The sequence below is a fragment of the Eleutherodactylus coqui genome, chromosome 3, assembly GCF_035609145.1.
Source record: "Eleutherodactylus coqui strain aEleCoq1 chromosome 3, aEleCoq1.hap1, whole genome shotgun sequence".
NCBI lineage: Eukaryota > Metazoa > Chordata > Amphibia > Anura > Eleutherodactylidae > Eleutherodactylus > Eleutherodactylus coqui.
In genome coordinates, this window is record NC_089839.1 from 280824530 (window position 1) to 280846234 (window position 21705).

General features: G+C 45.6%; 1 protein-coding gene across 1 annotated transcript in view; it reads left to right on the top strand.

The window, feature by feature from the left end:
- The first annotated feature begins 1471 nt into the window (after positions 1–1471).
- The window catches only part of RABGAP1L (RAB GTPase activating protein 1 like), a 332919-nt gene continuing 312685 nt past the window's right edge, over positions 1472–21705 (top strand). The window contains exon 1 of the mRNA XM_066597506.1: positions 1472–1670. The gene's annotated coding sequence lies outside the window, so the exon portion shown is untranslated. The remainder of the gene's footprint in view (positions 1671–21705) is intronic.

The window sequence follows — 21705 nt, forward strand, 5'->3', positions numbered from 1 at the left end:
AAATAAAAATCACAGCATGTTCTATTCCACAGCGTTCCGCAGGAGGTTACCTGTTGTCTCCTAAGGCCTCCACTAGCTAAATGGAATTGCGGATTCCGCAGCGGATTTTGCCCATAGGGAATCATTGGCCATCCGCGGTCCATTAAATTAATTTTTGCACCTGCGGATGGCATTTTAAAAGAATTGCGTTTTTCACGCGCAGGAGAAAAAACGCAGCATGCTCCATTTTGCCACGGATTCCTCGCGGATCGGCAACATTGCTATCACATTAATAGCAATGTGTGCGGATATCTGCAAAAAAAAAAAACATTTAAAGCAAATCCGCGACAGATTCTGCGCGGATTGTATTTTTCAAGTGGACATGAGGCCTAAGGCGGCGCACACGAACGGCCAACATCCACGTCATTTTCGGTATTGCAGATGGTCCGGGCGGCTCGGCGGCGGACATGTGCAGTACAGATTTTTTTTCATCTTTGTCCCCTAGCCGTGGGTTAGACAGCTTTCATTGACTTCAATGGAGGCGTCTGTGCGAAATCCGTACGAAAATAGAGCAATTTTTCCTCAGTTCAGTTCTGCAAGTGCGAAGGAAGAGGCGCCTTTACATGGCGTGCAACGATCGGTATTTGCTGCGGATCCACAATGCGGGCGCTGACCGCGGATTCCGCAGTGCACATCTGTTCGTGTTCCACCGGCCGAAGGGAGCTTGCAAAAATAAAAAAATTGCGTGTGATGCGCATGCAAGCGCGATGCGATCCATCCCATTGGAGTCGATGGGAAACCCCTGCGATCTTTTCATGACCGTGATCGTAATTTCACGGTTTTAATTTAAAAAAAACGCATCGCTGCGCAAATTGGAAGCGCGATAAACTCATCCTGATATCACGCTTGCCCTTAGGCTGGGTCACAGGCGTGTTGGAAAACGCAATGCGTTACCGCTGTGTGAGACGGCCATTTTTCACTGCACATCTCATGCATGTGTCATGCGCAAATGTTTCCATTCCCCGCCATGGCTTATTGACGTAGCGTATACCCGCAGCACATCATTACGCGCCCATAGAGGACAATAGGGCTCTTACGTGTATAATACGCGGTCAAATAGAACCTGCTGCGTTCTTTTTTACGCACGTATTATACGCAAGTCTGACTGGATCAACGGAAATCAATGTGCCCCCACCGTGCGCGGAATACGCTATTAAATTACGCTTGTGTGACATAAATGCGGTTGCGAGCCGCGGTGAATCAGCCTGCAGCCTCTGACTGAATTGTTTCTGTTCACTGAAAGCAAGCAGAGCTCTTTATTAACCCTTTGTTAAGTCCCTGCGGCCTCCACACCGCCTACTATCACCGCCTGTGTCTGACAGGGTGGAGGCATCTGGCCTGTGTACATCCACACAGCAGCCATAGTAACCAGGCCGTGCGCGCCCCCGACGCTCGCCCCCGCCGGCTTCCTCTGCTGACGTCGTGGAGGCCGCGCCTCGTGCCCGCGCACACGGGAAGAACGAGAGAAAGAGTAGCAGGAGGGAGGGGGCCGTAGTAACTGCTAACGTGCGGCCGGGGAGAAAGTGAACCGGACCGGTACAGGACAGGGGGCAGCGGCCCGAAGGCAGGAGCGGCTAGTGAGCCTCCATGGAGGGCAGATACAGCGGCAGGACGTGAGCTGGAGCTTCCCGGTAAGAGAAGAGGGCTCTCCGGTATAACGGTAACGTCTGTGGGGTGGGCAGTGCACGGAGCTCCGCCCTCTAGCGGCTGCACTCTACTAGGACTGCGTGTCTTGGTGCAGTTCTGGCTCACAGGGCAGAAGGTCCCCCCTTCTCTCCTCCTGTCATTCTGCACCCTAACCCTAACTAGTCAGCCACTTGTGCCATGCCATGCCAGGCAGAAGGGTGGCGCTTATGCCATCACTTAAATTTAAGTTGCGCAACTTTGGAGTCAACGTCGATCAGATAGGAAAAAAACGTAAGCATAAATTGTCGCGGTTTTTTTTGCGTTTATTTTTTTTTTAAATAGTTGATACGACCGATATGTAAATCGCCATGAAAAAAAATTAAGGGGGCACTTTGGTAGGGGGCGTCAATAAAAAAAAAAGTGAATAAAATTGCTGTGTTGGCACTCTGCTACAATGTATCAGCACAGAAGTTACTGCCACATTGCAGATACATTCACCCGCTCCTATCGTGCCATAACGCTGCACCCCTGCCAGATGCCAATGTGGGGCAGCAGTCATTCTCCAGCCTGGTCGCTGCCACTCTGGCATCTGGAATTGGGCTGTGGGAGGAGGGCGGAGGGTGGACAGTGCCTCTGATTACAGGAGGGTGATTAGATGTGCCACATGTCCCCACTGGCAAGGCTGGTAGCAGTGATTACCAATACTGCAGATGCCAGAGTGTGTTGTTGTGTCTTGCCTGCCTCCCCTCTTGCAGACGTGTTATCAGCTGGGAGCTTTGGGGTTTCTGCTTGCTTGTGATTTGTTACAATGTTGCATTGTGTTGTGATGTTTATGGTGTGTCTGTTACTTCTTTCTTCTGTATCTCTGCTGCCTTGTATTGTGTGCAGACCGGCTAAAGTGATTGGTCAGGAGGAACTTATTGGACCTTGGACCGGTTTATCACTATGTTCAGTCATCCAGTGCAAATATTGCCGCAGCGCTTTGTTGGAGATCAGGTTTCTAAAGGGCCATTTACACGGGACAATCATTGCGCAAATTTCGTTCAAACTTACAAAATTGTGCAATCATCATTATGTCTCAATGCAAAAACATTGTTTACTTTTCGTTCGTCGCTCACTTTCAAGCAGCATACAAATCATCGCTGCGGCGTGGAAACGCTCCCCGATCAGCGCCAAACATAGAATGTGAGCCAGCAAGAAGTGATCTGCCTGTCTAAGGTTGCCTCCATATTTGCGATGAAATTGCGCAATGCGAGAGTCAGTGAAAACGCAGAATTATGAAACCCGTGCCTTTCAATGGTTTCATTTACACCTGCGATGTTGTCACTGACGCGATGCGGCGATTTACAAATCACGCAACTTGTACTATTTTTTTTTAGCATTTTGCTTTTTTAATCGCCCGTGTTTCCCTAGGGAGATTTCATTTTTTCGCATCACAAAGCACAGACTTGCGTTTTTAACTCTTATAGTCTATTGCGGAAAAAAAAATCGCAGGTGAATCCGCTCGGTGAATATGCAATTTGCATCCCTGAGTTGAGCAAATAAGTGAATTTACATGCTTTTCAATGCCTGTGTTTCGCTGTAGAGCCCGGTCGCAGATTCTGCAATTGGAACCCACCCGTGTGATCCCGGCCTAACCGTTCTGCACTAGCGCTACTAACCTTAGCGGTGACGTCACCTGTCCGTGCAGTCGTTTAGCTGACAGTCGTCCCGTGTAAATAAAACGTAAGGGCCCTTTTCCGTTGAACTATTAGCATTTGAATATTCAATGACTCGTGCGCAAAAGAATCATCAGTGTAAGGGCCCTTTTAGAAAAGCCGATTATCGTTTGAGCAAATGATGTCATCGTTAGCTCGTCGGCTCTGTTTAGACAGGCAGATACATCGTTGGCTCGTTCAAATGAGAATCGCTCAGTCTTTCACATCCGCTGCAAACAAAGACGCACCAATGGAAACGACTAATTTAGTCTGAGTCCTAGATGTGTGTTTTTTGGGTTTTTTTTTCCAGCGCACTTATCCAGCCTGTCATGCGCCTTTTTGTGTATTGCACGCGCATTTGCACCTCCATTGCCTTCTATGAGGATCTTTGGCGTGCAAATAGAGCATGGTGTGTTTTTTTTAATTGTTTTTTTTTCTTGCATGACCGAAGTGCACAGGAAAAATTAGACACATGTTAACGAACCCATTGAGATCAATGGATTCTATTTTCTGCGTATTACGCACAAATATTACTGTATTAGGCTCCCTTCACCCGGACAGTTTTGGGATAAGGTATGGCCACTGCCTCGGTGTTTTCTTGGTAAGTACAGTAAAGGACGGAGTAGTCGGTGTAGCAGTTTTGCACCAGTCTTAGTATTCATGGCATTATGGTATTTTAAAGCCAGCTTCCGTTTTTGTCCGGGGAGCGTTATCCGCTCTCTCCTTCGCTTGCAGTGTTCTGCTCTGGATTTGCGGTTCTCTGCCACCTAGTTGGGAGTTCAAAATTCCGGCTTCTCTGATTACTCGATGCACGCTGCATCAGAAGGCCGTCTTCACACATGGCAAAAATGCTGCCAAATTTCCATTGCCAGAGTAGCAGCGGAAATTCCGTACAATGACAGTACAAGTCATTTCTGAAATCTCCTTCACATGCTGCAGAAGTGTCCTCACCTGATCCGCAGCACTTCTGAAAAACGCTGTGGAGTCTAAATCTGCAACATGTCTGTTTATGCTGCAATGATCCAAATCATCCTCAAGGCACCTTTACACGACACGACTATCGGCTGAATAATCACTCGAAAGAGCGAATTCAAACCATAGTCGTTAAGTGTAAACATGGCTGCCGACAGAGGGGTGAGCGATAAGTTGTTAGTCGTTTTGTTTCAGCTTACCAAAAATAGTCCCTGTTGCACAAAAGTCATCTGGTATAAAGTAACAGTTGTTTATAGAGGAGATCTCCATGCAATTCATTCACAAGTTGTTCCAATATGAACATTCTCTCGGCAAACAACTAATGAACAATCATCGGTACGTGTAAAAGCAAATGAAGACTGTCGTCTGTACAATGACTTTGCATCTAAATGCACGGACATCCTGCAGTTTTCGTGCATGATTTGTTCCACGCTCAATTCCAGCTTTCTAGAATTGAGCTTGGAACTCTTATCAGTAGTGCAGGCTGTTATCACAGTCGGCAGCGCTGATAAGATTCTAGCTGTAGGTACGGAGAACAATGCAGCTGTTTGCTTATGCAAAACAGCTGTATTGTTCACCAAGCAGTAGCAGCGGTGTCCTGCTCCGCCTGCATATCTCTTTAGTAGCTACTTGGCTACTATAGACTATGCAAAGATGTTCATTGAAAATTGTCACACAAACTGTCGTTTGACCGATCATCTTTCAGTGTAAATGGGGGTCTAACAAGCTGAATGATAGTTGCTCCATGTACAGGTAACTTCCGCGTACAGGTAACTTTGGACAAACGAACGTTCCTAAGAATCGGGCCATGTGGCATTGCCATTGACTACCCCATGAGAAAATGCTCATTCATGGGTTAATTGCATGCTTCATGGGGCAATAAAAATGGCCACAGTTGGCAGCACATCTCCCCTGATCAGTAATGTGCTGCCGCCAGACAAGAAACAATATGAAGGATGAGCGGTCCTATGAAGAATTGTTTATCGGTCACACATTTAAAATTGGCCTGTATGAGGGCCAGGTTAATTAGCAACAACTTGGTTGATTAACGCTCGTTGCGCGGCTCATGTCGAGTCATGTAAAAGAACCCTAAGAGCCTGTTCACACCGGGTGGAAACACAGCAATATTTCCGTATAAAATCCTGTGTCATTATCCTCCCTAGTGAGCACTGAGCCGCTGGTCAGGTGATGCGGCAGTGGAATTACCTGGCCGGTGGCTCTCCGCTCACTAGAGGTGCGTGCGTGTGCGCGTGTACGTGTGCGTGTGCGCAACAAGTGAACAATTTGTTACTCAGTGCTTGAAAAGAGGCAGTTCGCTTTAAGAGCGCTTATCAGATTAGGAAAACATGGCCGCTATCTTACAAGATCTGTATTCAGAACACCTAATTGATAACGGGTTGGTCCATCATTTTGGGTGATCACTGCTTTCAAACATTGGGGAACAGATTCTACAAGGTGGCGAACATCCTCTACACACAACTAGACCCATGTCCGCTGCTGCCGCTCCATCAGTTGGTGCACATTTTACGGATAAGTGGGAGCAAATCTCATGGCCCTTTTCAGCCTATCACAAATAGGTTAAGTGGGGTTACAATTGGTGATTTTGCTGGCCAAGCCAGTGCGGGGGAGTCATTGTTGTGTTTCTGCAACCAATCTCTAGTGATCCAAGCTAGATGACCCGGAGCATTGGACTGTTAAAAGACGGCAGTGTGGTCAGGGAAGACTTGCTAAAGATAAGGGTGCAGATGGTCAGCTAACAGGTCCCTGTAGTGTCACCATTCAACGATTGTGGTATGATGATGACCAATGGTCATAGGCCATGCCAGGGAAATGCTCCTCAGACCATAACACTGCCACCACGGCCTGTTGAAACCCAACGGTGCACCCATAAAATACGCCACAGGCAGACTCGCCGATCCCTATTGTTCAGCAGGACCAGGACTCGTCACTGTGGACTACTTTCTGCCATGGGACCATGCGAGAAGTTGTAGGCAATGACACAGGTTCATCAGTGGTACTCTTGCGGTATTGGACCCTAGTCAACACAAGGTATGCTACCTAGTCATTGTGGAAATTTGTCTAACTTCCCTGCTGGGTCAGTTGGTCCTCTGTGGCACGTTGTTTCTGAGCTACCAGACATGCCACCCAACACTTGCTTCTAGAATCAACCACATGTGCCCTTCCGCTGGGTGATCTTCCTCCAGATGTCTGTTCATGGTTCCACCAGTCTTGGTACACTCTTGATACTGAGGTTCAGGAAAAGCCAACAAGTGCGACTGTTAAGGAAATCCTGGCACCAGACCTTCGGCCAACAACAATCTGCCCACGGTCAAAGACACTCAAGTCACCACCTTTACCCATGACTGCCAAATGTTGCCTCCTTTAGCGCAGAGGAGAGGTCCCAATGCAGGGGTTGGTCAGTGTAGATGTCTATGAATGGTGGGGATAATAACTGTGCAAACATTTACTTCCTGCGTTTCCTGATTTGTGCACCAGGTTGTCTCATATCATCACTACAGTATTTGTACCTTTTATTCGTGGTCCTTCTACCGAGATGCTAATGACTTCCTCTCGACGCCGATCAGAGGACGCTATCGCTTTCGCTACGGTGACATACATCACAGTCACGTCTCTGTGAGTTGCATCCTGGAATGCGCTTCTCTTCTGAGTCTTCCACATTACATTTTGATTAAAGTGATGATAAAGTGTCCACTCGAAATCCATTTGCAGCTAATTTACAACACTCCATTTACATATTGCTCGGCACGCTTCACTGCAAATTACAGAGCTCGCCTAGAGCGTATTGTCCTGCGGAGCGCTGCAGTCATCCTCTCCAACACAGAGAGTAAAATATCTCTTAAAGGGGTTGTCTCACGCCGAAACAGGTTTTTTTATTTTTTATTCAATAGGCCCCCCGTTCGGCGCGAGACAAACCCAAGGGATGGGTTTAAAAAAAAAAAAAAAAGTTTATTACTTACCCGAATCCCCGCGCTGCGGCGACTTCTTTCTTCCTTGACCAAGATGGCCGCCGGAATCTTCACCCACGATGCACCGTGGGTCTTCTCCCATGGTGCACCGTGGGCTCTGTGCGGTCCATTGCCGATTCCAGCCTCCTGATTGGCTGGAATCGGCACACGTGATGGGGCGGAGCTACGAGGACCAGCTCTCCGGCACGAGCGGCCCCATTCACCAGGGAGAAGACCGGACTGCGCAAGCGCGTCTAAAAACGCCAGAAGACAGCGAATTTAGACGGAGCCATGGAGACGAGGACGCCAGCAACGGAGCAGGTAAGTGAATAACTTCTGTATGGCTCATAATTAATGCACGATGTATATTACAAAGTGCATTAATATGGCCATACAGAAGTGCTGAACCCCACTTGATTTCACGAGACAACCCCTTTAAGGCTGGGTTCACACGGGGCAGAATTGCTGCGGAATTTTCGTGCAGAAAGTCTGCACGGAAATTCCACCCGCGGCTTTTTATCCCGGGATAAGCCAGAAGAGCGGACAAGATTTTGCAAAAGGTCTCATCCGCACGCTGCGGCCAAGCCGCATTGAAACTGACGTGACGCACGGAATTCAAAGACGCAGCATGTCAATTCTTTACCCGTTTTCACGGCCGCCTCTCCCCTCTCTATGGGGAGAGATGGCCGCAGCTGAATGCAGGCGGCGAAGCTGCTCCAAAATCCGCAGCGAAAGGCCGCTGGTTTTGAAGCTGCATTTCTCCCACGGAAATCCCGCGGAATTTCTGTGCAGTCATTCCACAAGATTTCCGCGGGATTTCGGTCCCGTGTTACCCCAGCCTGAGGGCTCTTCCACTCTTGAGTTTTTCCAAGTGATATTGCAGTTTTTGGTTTTTTTTTAACACGAAGATCATGGAAGTTTTTAATGTTAAAATAACGCATCGCACAAAAATCGCAAAGCACAAACTTGCAATTTTTGTGCAATGAGTTTTTAAAATTAGAAAGTCCCAGTGACATAAGCGTGAAAAACCGCAGCGACATCGGGTGAAAAAAAGACGCAAGAAAAACACAAGTGTGGAAGAGCCCTTGGGCCTCACGCACACTGCTGGTAACATGAATCTGTATGATGGCCTATAACAATATCGCCATAAGCAATGCAGGTAATGTACTGAATCTGCAAGAAAACTTAAAAAGTAAAAAAAAAAAAAACCCTCTGAGTGCCTCCATGTTTGGATTTTTTGTGATAGTGTTGGGTCACTTGCACACTTACCCCCCCCCCCCCCCCCCCATTAGGGCTTATTTACACGAGCATATTTGACCTGCCGTTTTCACGGCCGGCCGATATACACTACCGTCTGAGCTGTCGTCCCCCTTCCCTCCGGCTGTTTGCAATGGGAGGGGGCGGGAGCTTAGGATATGCAGCATTTATTACATGCCAATACAGAACAATAGGGCTCCAGCATGTAATATGCCGTAAAATAGAACATGCTGCATACTTTTTTTTTTTTATGCGTGTATTATATGCGATGTCTATATGCAAGTGTGACTGGATCCATGTACTTTCATCGACTCCATTCACCGCTTATTATGTGCACGTAATATGCTATTAAATCACGCTCGTGTGAGACCGTCCTAAATAGAAGTCTTTGATTTGTCATCTTATGTCAAGTTGTTAAAACGCCTATTTAGCTGTTTTTAGTTTTTGATGAAGTTGTTTAAAGCAACCCTCTGGTTTTGGGAAATGTTTTTACCTTGGGACCGGAGGGGGCAGTTGTATTATCTTCTGTGCTTCTGTCCTTCCGATCCACCGGTTCTAGGTCCTAGTTTTCAGCTGCCCAAGATGGCCGACACAATCCTTAGATTTTCTTAATCCACTGCCAGTTCATTGCTGTAGCTGCTCTTTGATTGGCCAGTGCTGCTCACGTGATCATTGCTGGCCAATCAGAGTAGGTCGCTAAAAGATTGTGGTGGCCATCTTGGATGGCTGAAAACAGGATCCTGAATTGGCAGGTCAGAGGCACATCAGCAAGTAATATATAATAATCTTTATTTGTATAGCGCCAACTTATTCCGCAGCGCTTAATATAAGCAAGTAATATACACCCCTCCAGTCATAGAACAGAATTTTCTCCTGGTACCTGAGAGTCACTTTAATGACAAATATGGTGGCCATTACTACATTTACACAACAATCTCAGGCTGCTGGAAGGGAACTCTGAATATTTATGCATTGAAGCGAATGGCTCTTTTGCCCGTAATACCAAGCCTGGCCACTGCAGTGGAAATGGAGCTGTCTGCTTCCTGCAAAAATCAATTCAGTGCTCATTGAACAGCAGATCACCGAGGATCTTGGGCAGTGAACCCCGCTGATCTACATCTGAGTTCACATGTTGCAGAAATGCTGTGGAAAAACTGCAGTGGAAACGTTTACTAAAAAAGTGAATTAAATGGCATTAAAGCAAATCCTGTTCAAATAAGGGAAAAAAAACCCGCCGCAAATGTTCTGCTGTAACTGTATTGTAACTCTCACCTGCGGTTTTGCTGCATTTCCGCTGTGGAAATGCCGCAGCAGAACCAAAGCATTTCTGCAACAAGTGAGCTTCCCTATAACTGTGAAACCTTATAGTAAATAGGATTAGAACTTTAGTCCAAGCAGAAAGTTGTAAAGGTAGGAGTTACATAATAGAGCAGCACAGGCTGCTGCGGTCACACAGCGTCATAACATGTCATAGCAATGTCTATCATACAGCACCCAACCAGGGTGTCAGTCTAGGCGGCGTCCTCCCCGTTCAGACTCGTGGTATTCCCACCTCTTGGTCCGCATCAGACCTCAGGTTTGCAGCCCCCTTCCAGAGAGTAGCTCCCAGCAGCAGTGAGGCTGAAGGTTATAACTCCTCCAACCACACCCATACAGCTGTCACTTCTAATTGGCACACATTCAAGCCTGTTCTGCAGCCCCCTGTAGACCATTTTGTGGACTGCACTTCCTTATACATATATTTATATAAAATATCTTATTTTTATTGATAGCCACTTGGGGGTATTTTTGTGTATGTTGTATATTGAAAGTCACTCCAAAATGTGCAGATAAGTTCAATATATGGACATTATGCTGCTATAACAAAGTCATTAGTAGAAGTGAAAGGAACCTTGGAGGTCCCTTCCAACTCTACTATTCTATATATCTGTCTGGGGTGATTTAGTGATCCTGCACTGAGCAGGCGGTCGGACCCGATGACCCTGGAGGTCCTTTCCAACTCTACCATTCTATATATCTGTCTGGGATGAGTTCAGACTCGTCACAATACATCAGAGTTCACTAATCTGTCCTGTTGCTAGAATGATGGAACTAGCTCTGTGCTATAATCTGAATCCTCAGCAGTCTTTAAAGTGGTTCTGTCACTCCAAGTGCAAGGGTTGGTACGGCAGTCCCATTCGCTTCAATCAGATTCAGCCTGCATTACCAACCTGGGCCACTGGGCGCTGTACGGAGCTGTGTGAAAATAGCTAGAAGTGGGAGAACCCCTTTAAGCTTGATATCAGAGATGACCTATGGCACTATTCTAACTTGGTCCAATCCAATATGGGCAGACGTCCGATGAGCAGAAGTGTTGGTGTCCGGCACAGATTATGACCATGCACTAGATCTATTGGTGTCTAACTGAAAATCCTTTTGGTATATATCGTACTTGGAAATGGCTTTTGAGTGTTCCAAGCGTGGATGATGACTTTTTGTTATTACAGCATAGTGTTGTTGATATATTTAACTTATTTGAACGTTTTAGTCCCTCACTTTCAATATACCATATATACATAAATACCTCTGAGTGACTACATACATGCCTATGCACACACTGTATGTATGAATGTATGTGTGCATATCCTATATTATAGAAGGAGGACTTTGGTCTGTGGGGGCAGACAAGGATGTTTTAATTCTGATGTAAAACGTTTTGTGCTGTATAGGTGATTATTTTCAATATATGACATGTAATAAGTTGCGAGCCGCTTCTATTTTTTTTGGTTTTTTTGTAAATCCTTTAGATTAGGCGCTCGGGGTTAATAAATCCGCCCGGATTATTTAAACTATAAAAACTTGCATTTTAGATTAAAAAATAAAAGTCGCAAATGTTTTCATGAATCTCCCCCTTAATTTTTTCCAATTGACCAACAAGGGGAAGTTGGCAAAAACAAAAAAAAAAGTAATAATCCCTAGCCAGATCTGACTAAATCCAGGAAGATGGTTGTCGGGGATGCGGGATGGACCTACAGCGTAAAGGAGCCTTGTTAGTGAACTTGGAATAAGAATTGTCATAGACAACATTGTTGAACGACTCCGAGCCACGAAGCATATGGGCAGGGGTTGTTGTCGGGAAACAAATCTCTCTCCGTATGGCTTGTCACCGCTTACTGTCATCCAACCAGCTGCTTAAATATTTATTGTTCAGCAGGCGTCTTGCGGGTTTTTTGACCAACTGGGGAGGAGACTCTGTGCCCTGGCGTCACGACTTTATAAAGAGAGCTATGACCGGTATGACATCACAACATAATGAACCCTATCCCATTGACTTATAATGAGGTCAGTTGGGTTTCTGTCCAAGTCCTGGTGTCTTTGATGGGAAGAGTAATTTGCAAACTTTGCTGCAAAAATACCCGAACCCTTCTGGGACATTGGTACAGGTGGCCATACACTTGAGAGAGCTCTCGGCTACGTTTGTTCGAAGAACATCTCTTCTTCCCGACAGCCGCCTCCATCTTTACATGCTCGCTTGTTTTAGTCAAGTGTGCATGTGTTAGAAGTAGGGAGTTGGAAATAAGCCGCCGCCGGACATCTCTGGTGGCTTATCTCCTTTTGTGAACAAAAAGAACGGTCCCATTCATCGTTTATGTGACTGCTGCAGCCGATGGCTGGACCTCAGCAGTCATGTGCCATTGATGCGCACACGACCGCTGAGGCTTGAGATGGTCTGCCGCGGTCCCGTAAGCTATGAAAGTGACGTCATCACTTCCTGGAACAGCAGGGACATTTTCAGAGCAGAACAATTCAAAAAACTTTTTTGACATGTCAAAAGTTTTAATCGGTGGGGATCCAAGTGCTGAGGCCCCCATTGATTGCTAAAACTAATGGGCATAAGCACTGTGTCCGCTTGGCTGTCAGGGCAAACGGTTTATGGGCTCCATAGACTTCATGTAGTCTGTACAACGCTCCAAGTAGTGAAACAGCCGAATGGTATGGCGCTCAGAGGAGCGCTTCTGCTTTTTCATTTATAACAGCTATCACTGACAAACTCCTTAAGATATAACCTTTAATAAAGAAATGCTAAAATCAAGAGAAATGCGGCTTATGGACAAAGACCACATAAATAATAGTCTCCACTAGCAGGCCTTGCCTATAGTTACTATATAGAGTGACCAACTATGTCTTAGTGTGTAAGAGACATAGAGTAAGTGCGTTAGTGGTAGAGGGGTAACTTGAAGCTCCCAGGCCCCGATGCAAAACTTGTAACAGAGCCCCCAACTATAATGCTCTACTCATAGTACTGGCCAATCAGCTGAGCGGGCACATGCTGTCAGCGCTGCAAATACACACAAGTCGCAGTGGCCGGCACTTGTAACTGCAAGCATGGCTCTCATTGGAATCAATGGGTTCTGTTATCTGTGTATATATGGGTTCATCAATGTACTTTTTTGTGCGTTTTTTATTCCAACCAAACCTCCCCGTATAAATGGAGCCTCAGGCGTATTTGCTGAGAGTTTTCCGCTGCGGAAATCTGGCAGCACATGCACTCCTTCAGGGCTTCTTCAGACAAACGTATCACCACGCATTGCGCACACAGAATTAGCGTGTGCAATACACAGAGAATAGAACTATCTTTCCTGGCCAGAATGCGGCCGCAGCCGTAGACTCCTATGGGAGCCAATGTTAGAGGAGAAAGAAAGTAACTTTTTAAAGATATTTCATTTTACAAAAGAAAAAACTATATAAATCTCACCTCCTCTCCGCCCCTGGCTGGCTGTTTGCAATGGGAGGGTGCGGGATGGGGGTGGAGTTAGTTGCTAAGCTCCCACCCCCTACCATTGCTGGCTGCCGATAAGGGGCGGAGAGGGGTGGGAGCTTAGCACACTAGCTCCCGCCCACCCCTTCCCTTGCAGAAAGCATAGCTAACCTATCTCCCCCCGCCTAACGGCGGCCCGGCTTGGTGTATATGCAACCGGCCCGGGCTATCTGGACTGGCACACAAACGTTAGATATGCACACTCATTCACGCGTTTTTACGTCGCCAGCGGGTGAACATAAAAACACCAACGGCTGGGGCATCCGTAGGAGCTGCATCGATAGGAGCCACAGTTAGAGGGGAAAACATTCCCTTGTTGTGACAGTAATCACTAACAGAGCTTATCTGGTTCTGCTAAGACCCTGCATCTCTGCCTTGGCAGGGGGCACCTGGCAATCATGTGATCGCCGGGTCGAATAGTGGAAGTAACACTTCCGCTTTCTCTCTCCCCTATATAGTGCTCATTGAGTACTATGTAGCCTTCAAGCAGAGGTGTAACTTGAAGCTCCTCGGCCCCAATGCAAAACCTGGAATGGGGCCCCCAACTATAATGCTTTATTCATAGTACCGGGCTTCCTATATGGAGAAGACAGGCCTTATGGGCCCCCTAAGGCTCCTGGGCCCGGGTGCCACCGCATCCCCTGCGTCCTCTATAGTTACGCCCTTGGTTAGTGGTTTAAAGATAGAGAGGACAAAATAGTCCGCAGAAGTTATGAAGGGGAATGGCACCAGTGCCCATGATCCCAAACCACTCAAGTATTGCCTGCCTGCCCGTCACTTAGAACAAGTAAGTCTGTCTCCAACAGAGACAGAAGTGGGGACAAATTGTGGATAGGTACAAATATATAGATCAGACCGAAGAAGGTCTAATACTGAGATTAGTGCGGAGAATCCAATCAGGTGCGAGTGAAAAAGTGCAAGTACATGCTTTTCAGTGCCCACGTTTTGCCGCGGATCCTCTGCATGGACACCGATCGCGGATTTCGCTATTTGAAAGCGCCCGTGTGAGCCCGGCCTTAATCTTTTTAACAACTTGATTTATATTTGCTGGGAATCATTGCTTAATTTGAAGGGAAATGCTACTTAGTTAATTCTCTATTGTTCTGTCATCAGTTCACAGAAACTTCCTCTTTCCTGCTGGTGATTTACTGGCTTTATAAATAGTTTTCCTCCAGATTCCTTCTGTTTCTGTGACGCTGGAAGTCGGCGTTGCCGTTTTTGTTACTGAGAGGTAGAAGCTGTGAAGACCTCCAGTTATGTAATCGCTGGCTGATTCCTAGGACTCTGTTTAGAGGAAAAGTTTAAACAATTGGAAACGTTTAGTCATTCTGCATGCAGCCTCTGTTCTCATCAGAAGCCGCAGATTAGGTGTTTTTCTTTAGAGGGTGGTAAGGGGGCTTCCTTTCATCATCGTTTCCGATGATTTCCAAGTCTTAAATTATGTGATTTTTATTTTTTTTTCCCCCCACCTACAAGTTTCTGAATTTGCATTTCATATAAATCTTGCCTATTAGTCATCCGAAAGTACATACACTCACATGCCAGACATCATGGGTTAGCAGTATGTAAATTTATTATGAAGTTCTCATAGGTGAAAGACTAGAAGCAATGGGATGAAACTATAAGGGAGGAGACACAGAGTAGATATTAGAAAAAACTTCCTGACAGTGAGGGTGATCAATGAGTGGAACAGGTTGCCATGGGAGGTGGTGAGTTCTCCTTCAATGGAAGTGTTCAAACAAAGGCTGAACAAATATCTGTCTGGGATGATTTAGTGATCCTGCATTGAGCAGGGGGTTGAACCCGATGACCCCGGAGGTCCCTTCCAACTTTACCATTCTATGTGATGACTTGCGAAGACCTAAACCTGTATAAGTTGTGAAGTGTTAACTTGTGAGCAAGGTTCAACACTGGCCAGTGTGCTCATTGCAAGGAGACATGAATTACTGGAGTTCAAACGAGACATGGTTGCGAGCGCCAGATTCCATTTTCGATGTTCTGCGCGCATTTAACATTCCTTGATCCAGTGTTGCATGTGTACCAGAAATACGTCATTGAAGGCATTACCACCCACATTAGATGTCCATGGGTGCTTAATGATCATGACCAGTAGTGTCTGAATTGTCCATGCTAACAAACAAGCACCTCTGGCAGAAATCGCATCCAAATTCAGACCCCACACACATATCCCGCAGGTCAGTGCAGCATTCTTTAGTTCTCAAGGGATATGAGAAGAGAAGATCCACCAGAGTGCCTCTGTTAATACCATGACAACCGATACAGTGCCTCACATGCACCCTAGAGGACTGGCAACATGTGGCATGCTCTGATGAGTCATGGTACGAAATGTTTTGGGCTGATGGTAGGGTTCATGTGTGGCACAGACCCCATGAAGCCATGGGCACCAGTAGCCAACAAGGCGCAGTGCAGGCTAGTGTTGGTGGTTCCATACTGGTGTGGGGTGTATTCTCATGGCATGAGTTGGGTTCCCTGCTCTGACTAAACACTTCATTGACCAGTATCTTCTATGTTTCATTGCTTAGTGACCATTTGCAGTCCTTCATTGACTTCATGTACCCCTACAATAATAGGATATTCTAGCAGGATAATGCATTATACCTTTGGTCCTAAGTTGACCGGAATTGGTTTGAGGAGCATTCTGGAGAGCTCTTAGTGTGGCCTGTATGTTCGCCCACAACATGAGCCCGATTGAGCATTTATGGGAAATATTGCGAAATGAGATTCTTAAAGGATAATCGTTAACAATCCCTAAAAGAAGGAAGAATGGGAAGCATTTAAAGAAACCAGAATGGATGAACACAGAACTTGCACACATGTTAAAAAGGAAGAAAAATATGTTTATCAAATGGAAAGAGGGGGGAATACCTAAACAAGAATATAATGTGGTCTGCAGAAACTGTAGGGGGAGTACCAGAAAAGCTAAAGCTAATAATGGATTGAGGCTTGCAACAGAGGCCAAAAGGATTTTCAGGGTGTGTCAAAAGCAAAAGGAAAGTCAAAAATGCTATTGGATGCTGAAAATGGGGAATTGGTTCAGAATGATGTTGAGAAGGCTGAGCTTTTAAATTCCTATTTTGTATCTGTTTTCTCTCAGAAAGTAGATGGGTTTTCTCTCAGAAAGTAGATGGAACCTCAACTGATCTTCCCTGTGCTACTGGGGGGAATAAAAGAATGCAGGCTATCTATAAGCAGAAAGATGGTGAGGAAACACTTAGCTAACTTAAATGACTTCAAATCTCAAGGTCCAGATGAATTATATCCTAGGATACTAAAGAAAGCAGCGGAGGTAATTGCTAAAGCACTCGCCACAATCTTTGGAAATTCCTGGCAAACAGGAGAAGTCCCAGAAGATTGGAAAAGGGCAAATGTTGTCCCTATCTTCAAAAAAGGGAAGAAGGATCCAGGAAACTACAGGCCTGTGAGCCAGACTTCTATACAGGGAAGGATGTTTGAACATATTTTAAACAGCATGTATGCAAGTACTTGGATAAAAATTGAGTAATAAACCAGAGCCAGCTTGGGTTTGTAACAAACAAGTCATGCCAGGCTAATCTAATTTCCTTCTATGACAGAATCGCCGACTGGGTTGATCAGGGAAATGCAGTGGATATAGTATATCTCGCCTTTAGTAAAGCATTTGACAAAGTATCTCACACCATACTTATTGAAAAAACGACCAAATATCGGATTGACAAGGGGACTATTAGGTGGATTCACAACTGTTAGGTGGATTCACAACTGGCTGAGTGATCGTACTCAAAGAGTGTTAATAAATGGCTGCACATCTAAGTGGAAGAATGTATTAAGTGGGGTACACAAGGTTCTGTCCTAGGCCCAGTGTTGGTCAACATTTTTATAAATGATCTGGAGGAGGGAATTGATGGGAAACTGAACAATTTGCTGATGACACAAAGCTAGGAGGGATAGCTCACACTAGGGAAGAGAGGGAGAGTATTCAAAAAGATTTAGAAAAGCTTGAACAGTGGGCAGCGACTAACAGACTGCATTTCTCCTCGTTAAATACCAAAGTCCTACATCTGGGCAAGAAAAATGAAAAAAGCACATACAGAATGGGAGGAATTGGGCTAAGCAGCAGCACATGTGAAAAAGACTAAGGTATACTAATAGATCATAGACTGAACATGAGTCAACAATGTGATGCAGCAGCCAAAAAGGCAAACACAATTCTGTGATTTATTAAGAGAAGCATAGAGTTTAGATTATATGAGGTAATTATATCTGAAGGGCTGTCACAGTGCAAAGGGATCAGCTCTATTATTTGCACATGGAAATACTAGAAGCAATGGGATGAAACTGAAAGGGAGGAGACACAAATTAGATATTTGAAAAAACTTTCTGACAGTGAGGGTGATCAATGAGTGGAACAGGTTGCCACGGGAGGTGGTGAGTTCTCCGTCAATGGAAGTCTTCAAACAAAGGCTGGACAAATATCTGCCTGGGATGACTTAGTGAATCCTGCACTGAGCAGGGGGTTGGAGCAGATGACCCTGGAGGTCCCTTCCAACTCAACCAGTCTATGATTCTAAGATAGGACAGCGTGTAAACACTGCCATCATTCACTCCTCAGCTGAACAATGATTTTAAGGTGAGCTTAAAATCCATTGTTCAGCCGGAGAGAAGATAACACAGACCACACACTGTGTTGTCCACGGGAGTCGGAGATAACATTGTATTCTGCCGACAGCCCTTGCGAGAACAAAGCAGCTGGGTGCAGAGCTCAGACCACATGCTGTGCTCTGCAAACAGCTGCCGGAGGCCCATTTACATGCAAATGAAGCTAATAAAGTCCTAATGGACATTAGAGCACTGACTTTGTTTTATGCTATGTAATGACATCACATGACATGGCTCTTGTGGTCACATGATGTTCTGACTACTATAAAAATAACAGAACTTTTAGTTTTTGCTATGGCAGAATCTGGACAAAGTATGGGTGCTTGTGATGTAATTACCAGATTCTGATTTTGTCACCTTTCATTATTTTTATTGCACAACGCCTTTTCAAGTAAGCGGAAGCGAATAATCATTCGGTCTAAACGCGAGCCAACGACTTAACTAGAATCGTTCGCTTTTCGCTCGTTCATTTAATGCAGACATAAAAACCATCGTTGGCTCGTTCAGTTTAATCAGCGCTGGTTTAGTCCCTCTCATTCAGCGGACGTGAAAGACTCAACAATTCTGAACGATTATCGTTGGAACGAGCCAACGATGCACTTGCCCGTCTAAACAAGCTGCATGAGAGCGAAAGAGCTAACAATGACGTCCCTCGCCTCTTCAAACGAGAACCGGCTCGTCTAAAAGGACCTTAATTGGATGACCGCATCCAAATTCAGAACCAGTTCATTTCTTGGAAACGGAAAAAGGTCACTGCGATTGCTTTGGCTTTCTCGTATGGACCCTGACAACTAGCGCTCAGAGACTTGACTTATTAGATTTGCACATTCATGAGCCCGGGTAAATGACTGTAATTGGGTAATGTGCCTGGTGTATGATGGAGCTCTTTGGATGCCATTGGTATACATGTCTGGCAGCAGAGCCCATGTAAGCCGTGATTACATTGTTGCAGAGGAGGTCAGTGCGAGTCTGCAGGATTTATCCGAGAACAGATTGAGCGCACATCCCTTTCCTGAATATTTATCTCCCTAAATCCCGCTCTGATGATTTTTTTCTTTATTATTCGCTATACTAACACATCGGCTGCCATCCTTTACATAAAATGTGCAGAGTTCTCAAATCTGTTCTTCTCACCCAGAAGTGTTGATAGTTTTAGGTCTCACGAGAGGAATCGCAGACTGTTTGCTCTTCTCCAGGGAGCAGTAAGTTGAGTGCCGTGACGTAGACTCGATAATAAGGAAGTAATTGTGTTCTGCAGAGCGTTGCGTTGTATTATGGAAGGGATCTGCAGCTAGGCGGATTATCTTAGCTAGCAGATGACCTACAATAATGGGGTGAGTCGAAGGAAAGATTGTATCCTGTTGTGTGTCGTATCACGGGAAAGAGATTGTAGTTTTGGGTGTAAACACTCTTTAAGGCCTCTTTCATACGAGCAGCAGCAATATCGTAGCGAGAAAATCGTAGCGATATCACATCTGTGTTGAGTGTGATATCGCTGCATTTTTTTTTCGTAGCGATATTGCGGTTTTGTCTCGCTTTTTTTGCTGTGATTTTTTTTTTTTTTCAGGGGCTTGAAATATAAGCCCTACCAGGAGAAAAGCCCTAGCTGCATGAAAACCAAAAAAATATATATATCACCTAAGAGACATTGTCCACTTCGCCACACTTCTCCTCTGCAGCTTCGCACTTGTTTGTAGTCTTCAGGGAACGCTTCCTGGTCAGGGTTTCAAAAACCCAGCCTTTAGGAAGCGTTGCTTCTGACTGGTTGAGCTGCGGTGCTCAAGAACCAATCAGAGCCAGTGCTTGATGAACCAATCACAGCCATCACATTGAATAGCTGCGATTGGTTTATCGAGTGCTAGCTCAGATTGGCTGAGCAGTGGCGCTTGAGAACCAATCACAGTCATTCAATGCGATGGCTGTGATTGGCTGAGCCACAGTGCTCGTGAACCAATCAGTGATAGCGCTTTCTTGAGGCGGGTTTTTTGAAACCCCTGACCAGGAAGCGCTCCCTGAAGACTGCAAACAAGTGTCGGGCTGCAGAGGAGATTGGCAGGGGAGTGGACAGCGCCTCTTAGGTGATGTACTTTTTATTTTTTTGTTTTTTTATTCAGCCAGGGCTTATATTAGTGGAAACAGTAGGATTTCCAACTGTAAAAATTGCATCGCACCGCATTTTCGTGCGATGCAACAGAACAGTAGGCTCTATAGGGAAACCTGGGCAACAAAACATAGCAAATCGCGGCAATATTCAGCAACCCACAATTTTTTTCCCCCTCACAATGTAGCAGCCTAGAAAACATTGCTCATGTGAAGGAACCTATTGGAAAGCATGGGCCTCACATACATGTGACTTGTAGCGCTGTTACATCGCGAGATAATTGCACAATTTTGTCGCCCGTGTAAAACCGGCCTTATTGCTCCACTTTATATAGAACCGTTGTATCCAGCTTGTGGCTCACAAGATACTAGGGGACTACAACTCCTAACATACCCTGATAGCCTGAGAACATTGCATATTCCCAACATCTGATACTGCCATAATATTTGCAGAAGTGCAATTTCCTAAAGCCCCCAGAAATTGACCTGCCCTGCTAATTTCGGCTTGACACACTGACCATTAAACATGTTTGGGGGCCTCCTGACTGATCTGGATTGGGCATGTTGACTTTCAACTATCGATCCTTTTGTTCTCCCTGGAGATAAGCCACTGCCAAAAGAGTGGCAATGGCTTACTCCTCTCTGCCATTAAAACCATAAGAACACTCTATAGAACTGAGTGCTTATAGGGTGTTAGGAGAAATCGCTGTCGGCTGAGTGTGCGTTCAAGTAAGAGCGATTGAAGGTGTATGGCGTTTTCTGGGATATTGGACATATTTTCCTATTTCTATTCCTCAGGATAGGTCATCAATAGTTGATCAGCAGAGGTTTGCCTCTCGGGATGGCACTGATTGCATTGCAGTGGCCCGGTTTGTTATTCCAAGCACAGCTCACGCTGGATTCAGTGGGAGCTGTTCCTGCATTACCAACCCTGGCCACTATACTATGGACAGCACAGTCTGCTTCCTGTGCTGTTCATGTTGACAGCAGCACGTGGAATCAGCTGGTTGACAGGGATCCCAGTGGCGGACCCACGCCAATCTTCTGTTGATGACCTATCCTCAAGGTTGGTCATCAATAGAAAAAAACATCCAAAACCCTGAACCAGCCCCTTTTAATATATTACTTTCCAATTGTTCCCTCTAAATCAGTCCTACCCGGTGTGTATTGCCATGGTTCACCACTTCTGGAATAAGTTAGGGTTGTGGCTTGGCTGGGAAATACTTTCCTGGCTTCCTGTGTTTCGTACTAAATATTCTGCTAATGTACAGAGCCATTATAGGGCTGTATGTATGCATCGTTAAGAGGGGTTTCTTAATTGGTTATCCTTGCTAAAGGTGCCCATATGCATGGGGGGGGAAACAGATCGGGCTTCAGGGTCTGTCAGAATTCGAGTTGCATTGCAGTTCTAATCTTAAGAGATGTGCTAGAGTAATTATCTGATCTTCTGGACTATCAGATTAAATGAAGAATAAACCTTTATGGTACAGTCTTCATTAACGTGTTGAAGGCAGGTGACCGTACATTAGATCATACAAGGACGCTGCATCCTATTTGGGAGGCTCCACCGCACTCCTGTGTGTACTGTAAGCAC